The sequence below is a fragment of the Bos javanicus genome, chromosome 12, assembly GCF_032452875.1.
Source record: "Bos javanicus breed banteng chromosome 12, ARS-OSU_banteng_1.0, whole genome shotgun sequence".
Classification (NCBI taxonomy): Eukaryota; Metazoa; Chordata; class Mammalia; order Artiodactyla; family Bovidae; genus Bos; species Bos javanicus.
The window spans coordinates 50,930,943-50,947,177 of NC_083879.1; positions in this window are offsets into that span (position 1 = coordinate 50,930,943).

Here is a 16,235-nt window from a genome sequence, read left to right on the forward strand (position 1 = left end):
GATGGTAAAGCGTCTGCCTGTAATGCAGGAGACCAGGGTTTGATCCCTGGGTCAGGAAGATCCCCTCGAGAAGGAAATGGCAATCCACTCCAGTACTCTTGCCTGAAAAATCTCATGGACAGAGGAGCCTAGTCCTTGGGGTTGCAAAGAGTTGGGCACGACTAAGTGACTTCACTTCACTTTAAACTTCCCTCAGCCCTCTCCAGCCCTGTAGTGGATAGAAAACAAAAAACAAGAAGGATTCCAATTCTGCCTTTTAATAGTGATCTTGGGGAGATGGCTTTATCTCTCTAGCCTCTGATTTCTAGATAAAAATGAACTGTTTTGCCTCATAGCTGAAGTGGATTTGTCGTACCACTAGGGGGCAGGCAAATACAACCCCTGAGGTGCTTACATCTCACACGCAGGAGTAAACAATGAAAAGTTTTAATATAAATAAGTTTTTAGAAGTTTTAAAAATATGGTACAATAACACGTTGGTCTTCCCAGCTGGCGCTAGTAGTAAAAGACCCACCTGCCAATGCAGGAGATGCCAGAGATGCAGGTTCGATTCCTGGGTGGGGAAGATCCTCTGGAGGAGGGCGTGGCAACCCACTCCAGGATTCTTGCCTGGGAAATACCATGGACAGAGGAGCCTGGAGGACTAGGGTCCATGGGGTTGCAAACAGTCTGACACAACTGAAGTGACTTAGTACGCAGGCAAGAACAATAATACATGAGTTTTCTGATGGGGTGTTTGAAGACTCTCAACTGTAAATTACACCCTTCGTGTCGTTTGGGTTTGGTTTTCTGTATTGTACGTTGCAACAATGGCTAGCATTTATTGAGTACTTGCTGTGTGCAAGGTGCTGTGCTGTACATGTTACCTGTCACCTGCACAATGAACTTTGCAAGTGAGTCTTATTTATACTTTACCCGGAAGGACCGTAAATCTCAGCCAGGTTAGATGGCTTGCCCGAGGTCACACAGCTGGCAACTGGCAAAGCTGGGATTCGGATGTAGGTCTGATTGCCCCTCGGCCAGACCCTGCTTTATTGTCACAGGTAACCTCCTTCCACAGCTGCATGAATCCGTGCACGTGGTCTAATTCGTCCATGCGCCCCTGCAGTCCTCTTGAGCACAGTTACGTCATGGAAACACTTCTCTCTCTCTCTTTAAATAATTTTATTTATTTTCAGCTGTTCTGAGGCTTCATTGCTGCACTGACTTTTCTCTAGTTGCGGTGAGCTGGGGCTACTCTTCATTGGTGCTCAGGCTTCTCATTGTGATGGCTTCTCTTCTTGCTGGGCACCGGCTCTAGGGCGTGAGGGCTTCAGTACTTGTGGGTTCCGGGCTCTAGAGGTTAGGTTTAGTAGTTGCATAGTGCGTGGGCTTAGTTGCTCAGCGGCGTGTGGGATCTTCCTTGTCCAGGGATCCAGACCATTTTTCCTGCATTGGCAGACAGATTCTTTACCACTGAGTTGCCAGGGAAGCCCTCCTTATCTCTTTCTATGAGTGATTCTGACTTCATAAAACTAGAAGTTGCTAGTACAGAAAAGGTTAAGTTAGGGCCTTATTTCTAGAACATCACTGGTTCACCCTTACTGTCTCCATTGATCCCTCAGAGCTCTGAAGCCCACACCCCACTCTGAAGCCACACTCCAGCAGACTCCCACCCAGTCTGCTGCCTCCTGGAGGCCTTCTTTCTCTAGATCCTCTCCTGCTCTCTCTACCTGGTGCCCAACGTGGGGTGATAGCTTGTGGTTCTGTACTCTTTCTGTTGGGTGCCCGCAGCTGCCAACGTTGTAGGATTCATTACACAATCTTCCATCGGCCGTCACGGTTATCCCTCCGCCCCATCTGCATCTCACCTGAGCTTGGAACCTGCTGCTTCCAATGACTGCAAATCAATGTATGTTTCCTAACAACATCCAGCATTTCAGATAACTTCTCTCCTGCTCGCCACCTATCAGGGCCTCTCTTTTTTTTTTTTTTTAAATATATAATGTATTTTAACATCAAGTTCAAAATATCTCCTTCAAAATGCTTTCCTTGAATATCACTACTCAACACTGAGCATGCCTTTTGCTTAGTTTTCAGTGTCTATTTTATTAATTTTGGCACCTTGTATGTTGCTTCTCAGATCTCCCCTTTTGTGTGTTTGTTATATGTATATTCCTAACTGAATGATAAGTTCCTTGAAATGGTTGGTGTTTGATATCTCTCGAGATTTAACTTAGTGTTAATAAAAATCAATGCTGAATTAGATTGCATTTCTGTTCCTCATGTATGAGAAAGGGATCAGATCGGGTGCATCATTTCAGTACCTCAGAGGATCATCAACAAGCCCACTGGGGGATATTTAGGATCACCTGTAATATTTTGTGCTTTAAGGCATGGTCTGGTATCATTTGCTCAAAAACCCAGCGAGGCAGACACCATTATCATTCGTGGTTAACACATGACTTCTCTCTTGGTCAGTAGTCTTGTCCAAAGGCAGAGTGCTGACCAGAGCAGAATTTTAATCCATGCAGTCTGACTCCAGAATTCTTGCCTTTAATTCTTAGGGCATGGCAACCCACTCCGGTATTCTTGCCTGGAGAATCCTGTGGACAGAGGATCCTGGTGGGCTACAGTCCATAGAGTGGCAAAAAGTCAGACAGGACTGAAATGACTTAGCGTGCAAGCTCACTATCTGCCTTATATCTGAGACTTTGGTACTGTCTGGTCTTGAAGTTTCAGAGCTGGGGTGTGGAAGGGAGGACAGCAGTGATGATGGCAAGAATGAGGAAAGCGGAATGGGGAAGCTGGTGGAAATCTTATTATTTCACAATGTGAGTCTCCCTATGAATAAACTCTAACATTCATGAAATGTTTGAGACCAGAGTTCTTGCAGAAACCCTGGAAAGAGGCAAAGTAGCTTGACGAGAGTCAGACATGGTGAGAATGCCGATATTATCTAGATCTCGAAAGGAGTGGGCCCCTCAGCTGAACAGAAGCTACTGTTTTGGCCATTAGTCTCTAAAACAAAAAAGAAAAGTTATGTGTCACCTTTAACCAAAAGGACTCAGCTAGAGGACCCATCTCTCTCAGGTATGTAGGTTCCCAGCTGAAAATCACTAGGCTTCTCTCATGCTTCGTGGTCACTTTGGGTGCAGACAAGAGGGGAAAAGCAAAAGCTCCCTTAACTTTTCAATTATTTATTTATTTTTGGCTGTGCTGGGTCTTCGTTGCTTCACACAGAGGAATTCTCTAGTTGCAGCGAGTGGAGGCTACTCACTACCTGTGGTGCTCGGGCTTCTCATTGCAGTGGTTTCTCTTGTTATACAGCATGGGCTCCAGCTTCATGGCTCAGTAGTTGGGGTGTATGGGCTTAGTTGCCTTGGCATGTGGGATCTTCCTGGACCAGGAATCAAACCCATGTCCCCTGCATTGGTAGGCGGATCCTTAACAACTGGACCACCAGGGAAGTCCCTCTCTTTTCTTTTGTTTCTCTACATTCATTATAGTTGCTGCAAAAATAGCAAACCCACCACTCAAAATAGCCCCAGGTCTCTTACTAACTGGTTAGTATTGGTGCTAACATTGAAAATATTGAACGACTGGCCCCGGGCAGTGAGCCTCAAAACAGATGATAATTATAAATGACTCATGCAGACAGGAAGAGTCCATTAAATATTAGATAGGATTAGTCCAATCATTTGTTTTACAGTCTCTCTGATTGCTAGCAAACAAAGCGAAGGCAACATTAGCTCTTGCCTGGACCTCGGTAGCAGAGAAACTGGGATCAGCTGTTACCTTTGGCAACTCCGGTGGGTGTCCAGGAAAATACTAAGGAGGTCATGAAATTGTATGTGACATCTCATGACAGAAGGTCAGGTGAGTGGTTCCCAAACTTGACTGATAATCGAAGTTACTTTTTGGGTTAAAAAAATACAGCCCCCAGGTTGTGCCTGAGGCCAACTGAACTTTTAGCTACAGGGCTACACTCATGAAATAAAAATTCCCAAGGTGATTTTTGATAATTGGTTTGATCACTAACTTATTGGGGAGAACATTCCATTATTGTTATTTATTTTTTCTTGAGACGTCTCCCTTATTTCCTGATTGAGATCCAGAACTCTTTCCCTGGTTATGAAGGTCAATTATCTGAGCACAGTGGTATGTAGATAGGGCATTCAGAAGGATTTATACCATGCTTGTGTGTGTGCATAAACTGCATTTGAAATATGACCTTTATTCTATAATTAAGCCCAATGAAAATATGGTATTTTAGGCCTTGGTTTCATTACATGTAGAATAATAATGATTACAACAAAAATGATGATCCATGTAAACCAACCCAATAGCATCGATTGTGTATCACTGACAAGTTCATGGCTGTTGCAGGTAGACTTTTGCCTAATCCCACAGTCAGCTTCAGGGGCTTTCTAGGTGGTGCTGGTTATAAAGAATCTGCCTGCCAATGCAGGAGACTTAAGATATGTGGGTTTGATCTCTGGATGGGAAAGATCTCCTGGAGGAGGGCACAGCAGCCCACTCCAGTATTCTTGCCTGGAGAATCCCATGGACAGAGGAGCTTGGTGGACAGCAGTCCATGGGGTCACAAAAGAGCTGGACACAACTGAGGCAGCACGGACAATCAACCTCAGAGTTTTGTTTTGATTTTTTCCGTCTAGGTTAAGACAATTCTGATTTCTTCTCTTCCCAAACTTTTAATCTCTCATAGACTCCAACCATAGAAAAAGACCAGTACAATTCCCTTGATGACAACTGCCCTTTTCTCAGATTTTCTAATGTAAGGCAGTAGTTTTTGAGTCAATACAGTGGTCAGTGGGAAGTCTACACTGAAATCAGTATCATGCCTGCAAGTTTGCTTGGAGATTGCTTCAGTAAACTCTGGGAAATAAAACTCTTTCTGCAGAAGAATCAATCATACTTATCTGGCTTGGAGCCAGTTCTGAAACAAAGGACTAGCTCACTGGATGTAGTACTATTTCTAAACTAAGTGATGCAGAATGTTCTTGATTGTCAGAAAGTGATAAAAATAAATGTGGTGATTAGATACCCATTGTGTTTATCAGGGACTCCAACGTAGAGAAACCGGTGGTAGAAATTCTGTGATCACTATAAAAATAAAATAAATTAAAAAATTCAAAGCTGCAATTCCCAATCAGGTGCCTCTAAACTCAATAGTGAATGGAGAAAGAGACTCTTAATTTAAAAATTCTAATAGAAAGCATATGTCTACTATGAAATGACAAAATAATAAATTATTTGATGGCTATTCATCAAGAAACAAAACTTGATTGGGCACATGGATAAATGGAAATATTAAATGTAGAGAGTTTAAACATGGTGAAAATTTTGTTTCAAAAATATCCATTATTCAAAAATAAACTGAGTTCCTTGGATGTAATTGTATTTTATAGTATAGACTTGAGCATGTCTTTGAGGATAGTAGATCCCAGCTTTTTAAATGCCCCAAGCTCATTTTTTCTCCTTCATACACTCAAAGAAATACTATTTGTACATTTATCTTATATTGTGGTGATGCATAATTACAAAACCACAATAAATTTAATAGCACTTCAAAGAAGTGATGTTTTATAAATCAGAGGAGCACATATAAACTATACAAGATTAAAAATAGAAGCTCTATGTGCAAGAAATTTATGTCATTTACAGACAATATTTGAGAACATATGCTTTGAAAATGTAGATTCTTCCACCCCTCCTTGTATTAACTCTCCCAATCTCTAGGTGATCGATGGCCTACATATGTAGGATTACTACTTTATCAAGTGAAAACAAGAACACTGGATGGTTTGTAAAATGTTTTCAAATCTCTTTACGTTTATTTGGCCGTATCTGGTCGTAGTCGTGATGCATGAACTCTGTAGTTGTGGCCTGCAGGCTGAGTTGCTCGGCAGCACGTGGGATCATAGTTCCCTGACCAGGGATCAAACCCACATCCCCTGCACTGCAAGGGGACCACGACTGGCCCACCAGGGAAGTTCCTTGAATGGTTTAGTAAACTCTCTCTCAGATACACTGTCTTGAAAGTCTTTGGCCTGAAATGCATTCTTCCCTACTTCTGTCTGTGTTGACCACCATTTATATCTGGTGGCGCCCATCTTGCCAACGTGATCCTTGGCAACTTTAGCCATTGTCTCAATAATATGGTGTGGGACTGGAAAAAGAACTAGGGAAAGCATCCAGTTTCTAGCCCCGAGTTGGGACTCGGGGTTAATCATTTTGACTCCCATTTTATGTGCAACATAAAGACTCCAGTACTGCTGTTATTAACCCAGCTCGTAGGGGAACCAAGAGGAATAAAGTTAATAAGAAGGAACAATCTGAAAGCTTTGGTTGAAAGGTATTATTTAAGCCACTGGAGAAAACTGTCCAATTATGGATAAGGGAGTAGTACTGATGTGAACTTTTTTTCCACTTATGTAAATTAATGGGGAGAGGTACAATTTTCTTACGTCTATTTTATTCTTTCACCAGTAGATAGGAATAAAGGCACTCAGCCTGCAAGAGAAAGTTGGGAATCATGGGGCCGAAATGGCTATTTTTGTTAATTTCCTTTCCCTGTAGCTGGCTTCATGCAATTCATGCTTCAGGTTCTGGCTGAGCCCCTCAGGGCATTTCAATGCCTAATACTCAGTGGTGTATAAAGATTCTTTGAAGTTACTTAGGTGAATACATAAGAACTTTTCATACATTCAAAATACTTGTGAATTCCTTGAATTCGCAAGGGAGAAACACTAATCATGGCAATATTAAGTACTGTAATGAACCACAGGGTAGCAGATGGGCCCTAGGGTAAACAGTTTCTGTTCTATTGATTTACTTATTTGATTTCCTTGTAAAAGTCCATGACCTGAACCATTGCTGCAGAATACAAATACATGTTGTCAATCTAAGCCACACATTAAGATTCTTTCTTTAAAAGAATCTCTGGAAAGAGAAAGGAGAGCTTCTTAGTGTCTTGGACCCTGGAAACCAGTGTTTTGCAGTTTGAGTGAGTTTGAGTGAATCTCTGGAAAGAGAAAGGAGAGCTTCTTAGTGTCTTGGACCCTGGAAACCAGTGTTTTGCAGTTTGAGTGAGTTTGTGAGGATGAATCCTCTATGGAGAATGTCATGACTTCTGTCAAGATACCACCAACATGATTTCATTTCCAGAAGCTTCTATTTAGAGTTCAATATCTACCTGGCATTCTGTTGTATATTATCATGTCATGAGGGCATTGAGGTATGATTTATTTTCAAAGAAACACACGATATTTACAATACTCACAGTTTCTGAGTGTTACAGAAGACATGTAAACATATACAAACTTAAATGCCTCAGGAGCCAGACGGATGGTAACAATATGTGGTGCTGCCTGGTATAATACAGTAGGGTTTGGTGGGGGCCAATTGTGGCCAACTGGGAGAGGCATTAACGTCAAGTTCAAATTCACATTAAGAAAATGGCTCTATTCACATGAAGCACTTATGTGGGCTGCATTCACTGCATTTATGTGGGCAGTTGTTGACTTCTTTTCAGATTCTCACAATCTCATTTGAGCTTCTAGCAACTGTTCCAAGTTGACAATTGACACCATTTTGCAGTAGAGACAGAGGCCCTGTAAGGTAAAAGTCTTGGGCAAAGTAACTCAGCTAGTAACTGGGAAAGCAAGAATAAGAAACTGAAATTCTATGGACCTGAGCCCAGTTATTCTTTTTTTTTTTAATTTTATTTTACTTTTAAACTTTACAATATTGTATTTGTTTTGCCAAATATCGAAATGAATCCGCCACAGGTATACCTATATTCCCCATCCTGAACCCTCCTCCCTCCTCCCTCCCCATACCCTCCCTCTGGGTCGTCCCAGTGCACCAGCCCCAAGCATCCAGTATCGTGCATCGAACCCAGTTATTCTTATAAACAACTATCAATGTAGAAAGGAGCTGCTGCTGCTGCTAAGTCGCTTCAGTCGTGTCCGACTCTGTGTGACCCCATAGACGGCAGCCCACCAGGCTCCTCTGTCCCTGGGATTCTCCAAGCAAGAATACTCAAATGGGTTGCCATTTCCTTCTCCAATGCATGAAAGTGAAAAGTGAAAGTGAAGTCGCTCAGTCGTGTCCGACTCTTAGCGACCCCATGGACTGCAGCCTACCGGGCTCCTCCGTCCATGGGATTTTCCAGGCAAGAATACTGGAGTGGGTTGCCATTGCCTTCTCCAGTAGGAAGGAGCAGAAATTGCGATTTGTTTTGAGATTTACTCACTCTTCTCATATGTAACCCATCATCTAAGGGCTCCTTTGCTGATTTTTGTTGCTTTTCCCACATATTTTTGTATACCATTTAAGAACACAGCATGTGTAATATCCTATAGTCAACAGGTTTCTGATATGTCAGAAGTCTCTGGGCTACTTTTAATACACTGATTTGCTTTCCAAAGACAAGAAGTTGTTGAGGAAAATAGCTTGATGCATAAGGATGCTGCTGTCATCTGAGATGGCTGGTTAGTTCAGGGTGGACTAAATGCAGAGCTATAGACCTCACTAGGACTGACCATGTAGGATGCCTCAGAGCATGGGTACACACCAGACACCTGAAGAACTCTTCTTACACCAATTTCAGAGAGTAAAATATAGGCTTCAGAGTCAGAAGGCATGGGGTACAAAACATCTGGTCCTGTGTGACCAGGGCAATCAACTAAACATTCAATATCAGTTTTTTTTTTCTTTTTTTGGTTTGAAAACAGAGGAAACAATGATTGTGAAGGCTACATAGTGAATGTGTTCAGAACAGGAGTTGGGCAATTGTTACTCAATATAGTAGGTGCTCAGTAAATGCTGGTTCTCCTCTCTCCCTTTCCCTTTCCTCCATCTTCACGTCCAGTGGAGGAGGCCTTGGGCCATGCTGGTAAAATGAGAAGTTGGGAGAAGATATGCTTTGGAAACTGAAAGACCCAAGTCCTCATTGTCACAACCCATACAGTGTCTACAGGGACCCTGTCTGCCTTGGGATGCTCCAAATAGTTGTTACTCTTTTTAAAAAAGGTATTTATTTATTTATGTGGCTGTGTTGGATTTTCACTGCAGTTCATAGACTCTCTAGTTATGGTGTGTGGGCTCAGTACTTGTCGCCCATGGACTGCAGGGTATGCAGGCATCAGGCCACATGGGCTTCAGTAGTTGTGGCATACAGGCTCTCTAATTGTGGAGTGCGGGCTCAGTGTTGCTCCATGGCATGTGGGATTCTAGTTTAGTTCCCTGACCAGGGATCGAACCAGTGTCCCTTGGATTGCCAAGCAGATCCTTAACCACTGGACCACCAGGGAAGTACCTTCATTGTCACTCTTAAGGGGCAGCGAGTAGGAAGTAAGTTATGGAAAGCAAAGTAGGATTTCTGTAAACTGCTAGCATAAAAGATCTGAAAGGGTCCCATGCAGATTAGCATAGTTTTTATTACATGTTCTATTTTTGTCCCATGAGACACTTATTGAATCTCATTGTGCCCATTGTGCAGCTTTTGTTCTGAGGCTGTGAGTTTAATTATTTAGTTATTTATAAGTACGTACATCTGGGCATAAATGCCATAGTTTTATTTCAGTGAGAAATTTATGGTCAGTGAATTTTGGTAATTAATGAATAAATTATTTCTTCTCCATAAATGCCTCTACAATTTGTGATTTCCATAACAATCCATTATACTTAAGAAAGGTTCTTTATTAGTTGAGAAAGCCAGTGCTAATGGAATCGGGAAAGGAGGAGATTTTAAATTGCTTTAATTAACTGTGTTAATTAATACCCAACATGTGTAAGATATTGAATTGGCTGTGGTTGGTTCCATTTGAGTTTAGTTGCCTAAAATCCGTCTAATATGTGAATAGTCTTTGTTAAAGAAATTCTAATTCTTTTGTGAAATAAATGGCAGGAATAAAAGGATTTCCTTTTTTGTAATCTTTGATTCCTGGTATATTATTGAATCCCTGAAATTTGCCAAAAGAAAAAAACAACAACAAACAAACAGAAAATCAGCACAGGCAAGCAAATCCACATATTGGCTTTCTAGCAAAGAAACCCTTAAAGCACCATTGTGTTGTGATTTGAAGGAATTAGAGAAGCTTATGACTGATTGCATGTTTCAAATCTTTTTCAAGAAGAATCAACACAAACAAAGAAATTTAAGTAAACCCTATTCTCCGCAAATCACTGCACTAAGTGAACTGGGCAAAAAAAGCAAAGAAGACTAATTCCTGCTTCTATGGAGCACACAGTTGAGTGAAGACGGAAGACGCACAATTATTTCCATGAGGAGTTGGAAAGAGTGGAGAAGAAGGAGGTGTTGAGAATGGCCTCTGTGCCAAAGAACAGACTGTTTTCTTGAGCATAGTGGATGCCTTATTTTAGATCCTCCTAGGCTTAGCATATGTTTCCTCAATGGAAAAGAAAATCAACTCATTCTTGATGTTTCCTTTTCTTCACACTCACATCCATTTCATCAACAATTCCTACCAGCTTTACTTTCGAAATATGTGTTGAATCTGCACACTTCTTATCACTTCTACTGATACCCCATAGCCCAAACCCCTGTGCAGATTTCCCGTTTTATCTGACTCTTCCCAGGGCCTGGACTGAGTTAGCACATCAGAGTCCAGGGCCGTTGTACTTGCTAGTCCCTCGGCTGGAACAGTTTCCCTTCAGATATTCCCAGGACTCATTTGCTGTCTCATTCAGATTTCGACTCGAATGGTACCTTCTCAGAGAGACTTACCTGACTACTGTATCTAGAATAACCTTTTCCTATATACTAGTTTGACTCTAAAAACACTGTAGTACCTGTATCAGGTCAGGGTTTAGGCACAGAAATTATATATGGATATATATATATTATCCCTGGAGAAGGAAATGGCAACCCCCTCCAAAACCCTTGTCTGGGAAATTCTACGGACAGAGGAGCCTGGCAGGCTATACAGCCCATGGGACTGCAAAAGTCAGACATGACTAAGCCAACCAACAAAGCAAACTAATACTATACATATTATATTCAGTATATTATCTTTATATAGATATCATATATTATATAAATGTATATTTAAGGCTATGGTTTTTCCAGTGGTCATGTATGGATGTAAGAGTTGGGATGTGAAGAAAGCTGAGCATCAAAGAATTGATGCTTTTGAACTGTGGTGATGGAGAAGACTCTTGAGAGTCCCTTGCACTGCAAGGAGATCCAACCCGTCCTTTCTAAAGGAGATCAGTCCTGGGTGTTCTTTGGAAGGACTGATGCTAAAGCTGAAGCTCCAATACTTTGGCTACCTCATGTGAAGAATTTACTCATTGGAAAAAACTCTGATCCTGGGAGGAATTGGGGGCGGGAGGAGAAGGGGATGACAGAGGATGAGATGGCTGGATGGCATCACCAACTCGATGGATGTGAGTTTGAGTGAACTCTGGGACTTGGTGATGGACAGGGAGGCCTGGCATGCTGTGGTTCATGGGGTTTCAAAGAGTCGGACATGACTGAGTGACTGAACTGAACTGAACTATATATTAATTTCATATATAAATGTATATTTATATACATTTATATATAAATATATATAATGTGATATTTATAATATGATATTTCATAATATGAACATATATAATATAATAAATATATATGTTATATATATTATATGAAGTTCTATACATACATAATATTTGCATCTGGCACTTAGTGTCCCTAGGGCGATGGTCGGGAGGGGGAGATGGTTGTAGAGTGGGGAGATAAAGGGTTGACTGGAACATACAAGCATGACCTGGAACCCCATGAGGATGGACTAAAATCTGTATCCATTTTTTTGTCACTGGTCTTACTGACAAGAGTAACCTATAGAAGCTAAGGCACTTCATCAGGGAGCTAAACACGCACACCAGGTATTGAAGAAGCAGCAGGAGGAAGGAGAAAGATAGTCTCAGCCAGGGCTGTACGCCTCTGGGTAACTCGGCAGGTCAGCAGTTTACCTCTGGCTCTCCCAGCTATCTTCCTGTGGTCTCACCAGAAAGACACAGAAATGGAATTCTAGAAAACATAATTCATCCCAGCCAAACTGACACATTATAAAGCCATCACAGGATCTGTAGTACCTAACATTTGCTGTGTATTTATCTGTCCCATGAAAGCAGATATTTTTTTTTCCTTGTTCTCAACAAAGCAGATTCAGATATGCAATTTGTAAGAGAATCTTCCTAGATTGTTACCTAATTTCCATACACCTCCCCCATCAGCTTGTTGCTGCTGCTGCTAAGTCTCTTCAGTCGTGTCCAACTCTGTGCGACCCCATAGACGGCAGCCCACCAGGCTCCCCCGTCCCTGGGATTCTCCAGGCAAGAACAATGGAGTGGGTTGCCATTTCCTTCCTTTCCAGTGCATGAAAGTGAAAAGTGAAAAGTGAAAGTGAAGTCGCTCAGTCGTGTCCGACTCTTAGCCACCCCGTGGACTGCAGCCTACCAGGCTCCTCCGTCCATGAGATTTTCCAGGCAGGAGTACTGGAGTGGGGTGCCATTGACTTCTCCGATCAGCCTGTTGCTATTGCCTAAATAATATTACTGATTTTTCCCTTGATGTTATTAAGAATTTGGCACCACTTTGACAACACCCAGATGACCTCCTCAGGGCTTCTCTGGTGGCTCAGTTATAAAGAATCTGTCTGCCAATGCAGGAGACGCAGAATACGCACGTTTGATCCCTGGGTCGGGAAGATCCCCTGAAGAATGGCACGGCAACCCACTTCAGTATTTTTGCCGGGAAAATCACATGAGGAGCCTGGTGGGCTATGGTCCGTGGGGTCACAAAGAGATGGACACGACTGAAGTGACTGAGCACACGTGCAGGTGACCTCCTCATTCAATTGATAATGTGACAATTTTGTGCTAAGTGTAGAACAAATATTTCATTTGGTCCTCACAACAACTCTGAAAGATGTTAGTACCTCCATTTTACAGATAAGGAAACTGAAGCTTATGGACGTTAATAGCTCAGTGGGGTCACTTAGTAGCAAGCCCTGCATGATTTGAATCCAGGTCCTCTCACGGATCACAGTCAGTTTTATTAACTCCCTATGTGGGTAATTATAGTCTGAATATTGCTCTAATTGAGATTACTGTTATTCTTTCAAGAAGCAGGGATCAGATACCAGTGTCTGGGTCTCATGTTCTACGAAGTAAGGCAGGATTAGAATGTGGTCTCTGTATCCATCTAAAACTACAGTAGTCAAAACCAAACAGAGGTGGCAAAATTCAGAAGATGGAATAATGGAACACATGTGATCAAATAGCATGAATAAAAATGGTTCAAAGGATCGGTCCCTGACAGGAATTAGAGATGTAACTGGGAACAAGTAAGTATGGATTTGACATCAAATCTAAGAATAGGTTTTAGACAGCCTTTAGTGAGTGGACCCTTGGATGGATAGAAAGAACCATCTTCAATATCTGTGCTTTTCCTCTCTTTTCCAGGCACATAGCTGAACTATATTTCCCAGATCTTCACAGTTACTCTGGGGCCATTTGACCAACTTTTGCCTAATGGAATATGGGTAAAGTGAAGCCTGTTACTTCCCTGCCTGAATCACAAAAAGCTCTTAGGCATGACCCTCACCTCTTCTCTCCTTCTGGACTGTCACATCCTCAGAAGTCACATTAAAAAGTAAATGAATTTTAAGGGAGTCTGGGAGGCTGGGTCCCCCTATTATTCACTGCTCCTCGCTCTCCACACCTCACCCTGCCTCACTGACTTCTGTTGGACTGTGGCATCAGTGATAAATATATCTTTGCTGAGTTAAGTCACTGAGAATGTGGGCTTCTGGTTATATAAGCCACTTATTTATTCTGTAAGCAAAGCATCCTCAATGGCTCAAACTAAATTCTGCTCAAAGTATCAGTGCTGCTATTGGATTTGCTGCCTATTCTCTCTTATTACTTTCAGTACCAGAACTCAAAGGTGTCCAAACACCTAATGATAATCAGACCTTAATTGCCAGAACCAAGACCTAAAGAATGGGCTCCCTGAGTCTAGGTCAAAGCATTGTTCCTATTTAGCATTTGTGTCTGTCTGGGTCCTTGGAAAAAAAGAGCATGCCTTTGATGGGAAAGAGGATCATACATTCTAAGAGGTTTGATATTGACTGGAGAAAAGATTGAGAGAACTGAAGTGGTAAATCACAACATATAAGTTTTTGTATCTTGTATTGAGCTAAGCTGGTGGGTGGAGAATTGATGAGACAGAAAGGAGGGAACTTTTTTTAGTTTTGGAAAAGAACTGCTGCAATAAATGTGTTTAAAATAAGTGGACACTGAGAGGCAAGTACAGACAATGTTAGAGTTAAATGTAAATGTTAAGTGTGACATGAAAGATCAAAAGAAAGCACTGAACACAGAGAAGGAAATAGATGAAGAAGAGATGCTTTGAAGGCAGTCAGTTGGTGGCAATAAACATTAGAGATGGGAGGGTGATGACTTAAAAGTTTCAAGGCCTGAAGGTTTGGGAAAATAAATGGTAGTGCCGTTGGCAGTGACAGCAAATAATTGCAAGAGGCATTTCTTTATTGATATTTAGTTGACATACAGTTGGTTTCAGGTGTACAACAGAGTGGTTCAATATTTCTATACATTACAAAATGACCACAATAAGTCTAGAAACCATCTGTCGAGATACAAAGTTACTACCATATTGTTGACTGTATTCCCTGTCCTGTATGTTACATCTCCATGACAGTTATTGTATGAATGAGTGTTTAGACCTCTTAACCCTCTTCACCTGTTTTGTCCATTCCCCACCCCCTTCTCATCTGGCAACCACCAGTTTGTTTGTTCTCTGGATGTTCTCTATTTTGTCTTGATTTTTAGATTCCACTTAAAAGTGAAATCATATGATAATTTGTCTTCCTCTGACTTATGTCACTTAGCATAATAATTTCTAAATTCATCCATATTGTTGGCAAGATTTCATTATTTTAATGCTTGAGTAATATTCTACTGCATAGATTTATCATATCTTCTTTATCCATTAATCTATCATTGGACACTAGGTTGCTTCCATATCTTGGCTATAACAAATAATGCTGCAATGAACATATGAGTTCATATATCTTTTCATAGTAACGTTTTTGTTTTCTTCAGGAAAATACCCAGGAGTGAAATTTCTGGATTGTATGATAGTTCTGGGGCTTCCCTGGTAGCTCAGTGGTAAGGAATCCACCTGCCAGTGCAGGAGACCCAAGTTCAATCTCTGGGTGGGGAAGATCCCCTGGAGAAAGAATTGGCAACCCATTCCAGTATTCTTGCCTGGGAAATCCTGTGGACAGAGGAGCCTGGTGGGTTACAGTCTATAGGGTCACAAAAGAGTTGGATACAACTTAGTGATTAAACAACAACTGTTCTCTTTTTAATTTTTTGAGGAACCTTTATACTCTTTTCCACAATGGCTAGACCAACTTACTCTCCCATCAAGAGTGCATGAGGGCTCTCCTTTATTTATTTATTTATTTTTTTTGATGATGGCCATTCTGACAGGGGTGAGGTAATATTGCATTGTGTTTTTGGTTTGCATTTTCCTGATGATCACTGACGTCAGAGCATATTTTCATGTGTCTGTTGGTCATCTGTGTGTCTTCTTTGCCAAAATGTATATGCAGGTCCTCTGCCCATTTTTTAAAACTGGATTTAAACCCTGCTGGTTTTCAAAGCCAGACATTTGCAGGCTCATCTTCCCTGTGCTGGAACCCCGGCTGGGGAGTTCCCTGTGGGAATAGGATTTCTGGCTCCTCTGGGAGAACTTTGCAGTTATGAGTTTTCTCTTGCGGGTGGGTCACCTTGCTGGGGGCGGGGATCCAGACTAGACCTCCACCTGCTTCTCCTCCCATTTCTGTTGTTCCTCCTTCTTTACATCTTTAGTTATGAAAAATCTCTTCTGCCAGTCTTCAGGTCATCCTCAAATATAGTTGTTCTGTAAGCGGCTGTAATTTTGCTATTTCTATGGGAGGAGATGAGCTCAGGATATTTCTACTCCACTGTCTTGTTTCAGATCCTAGGAGAAGACTTTGTGATGGAAATGTGTTGCCTTTTATTATGTTTATGTAGAGTTTCAGTGACTTTGAGACATTCAGAAATGGCCAGCGAGCAGTTGATTAAAGTACTTTCTATTCAGGCTGACTTTTTCTTTCACTTATATTAAGAACTATGCTTCTGATTATTGGATTTTCTCTCTC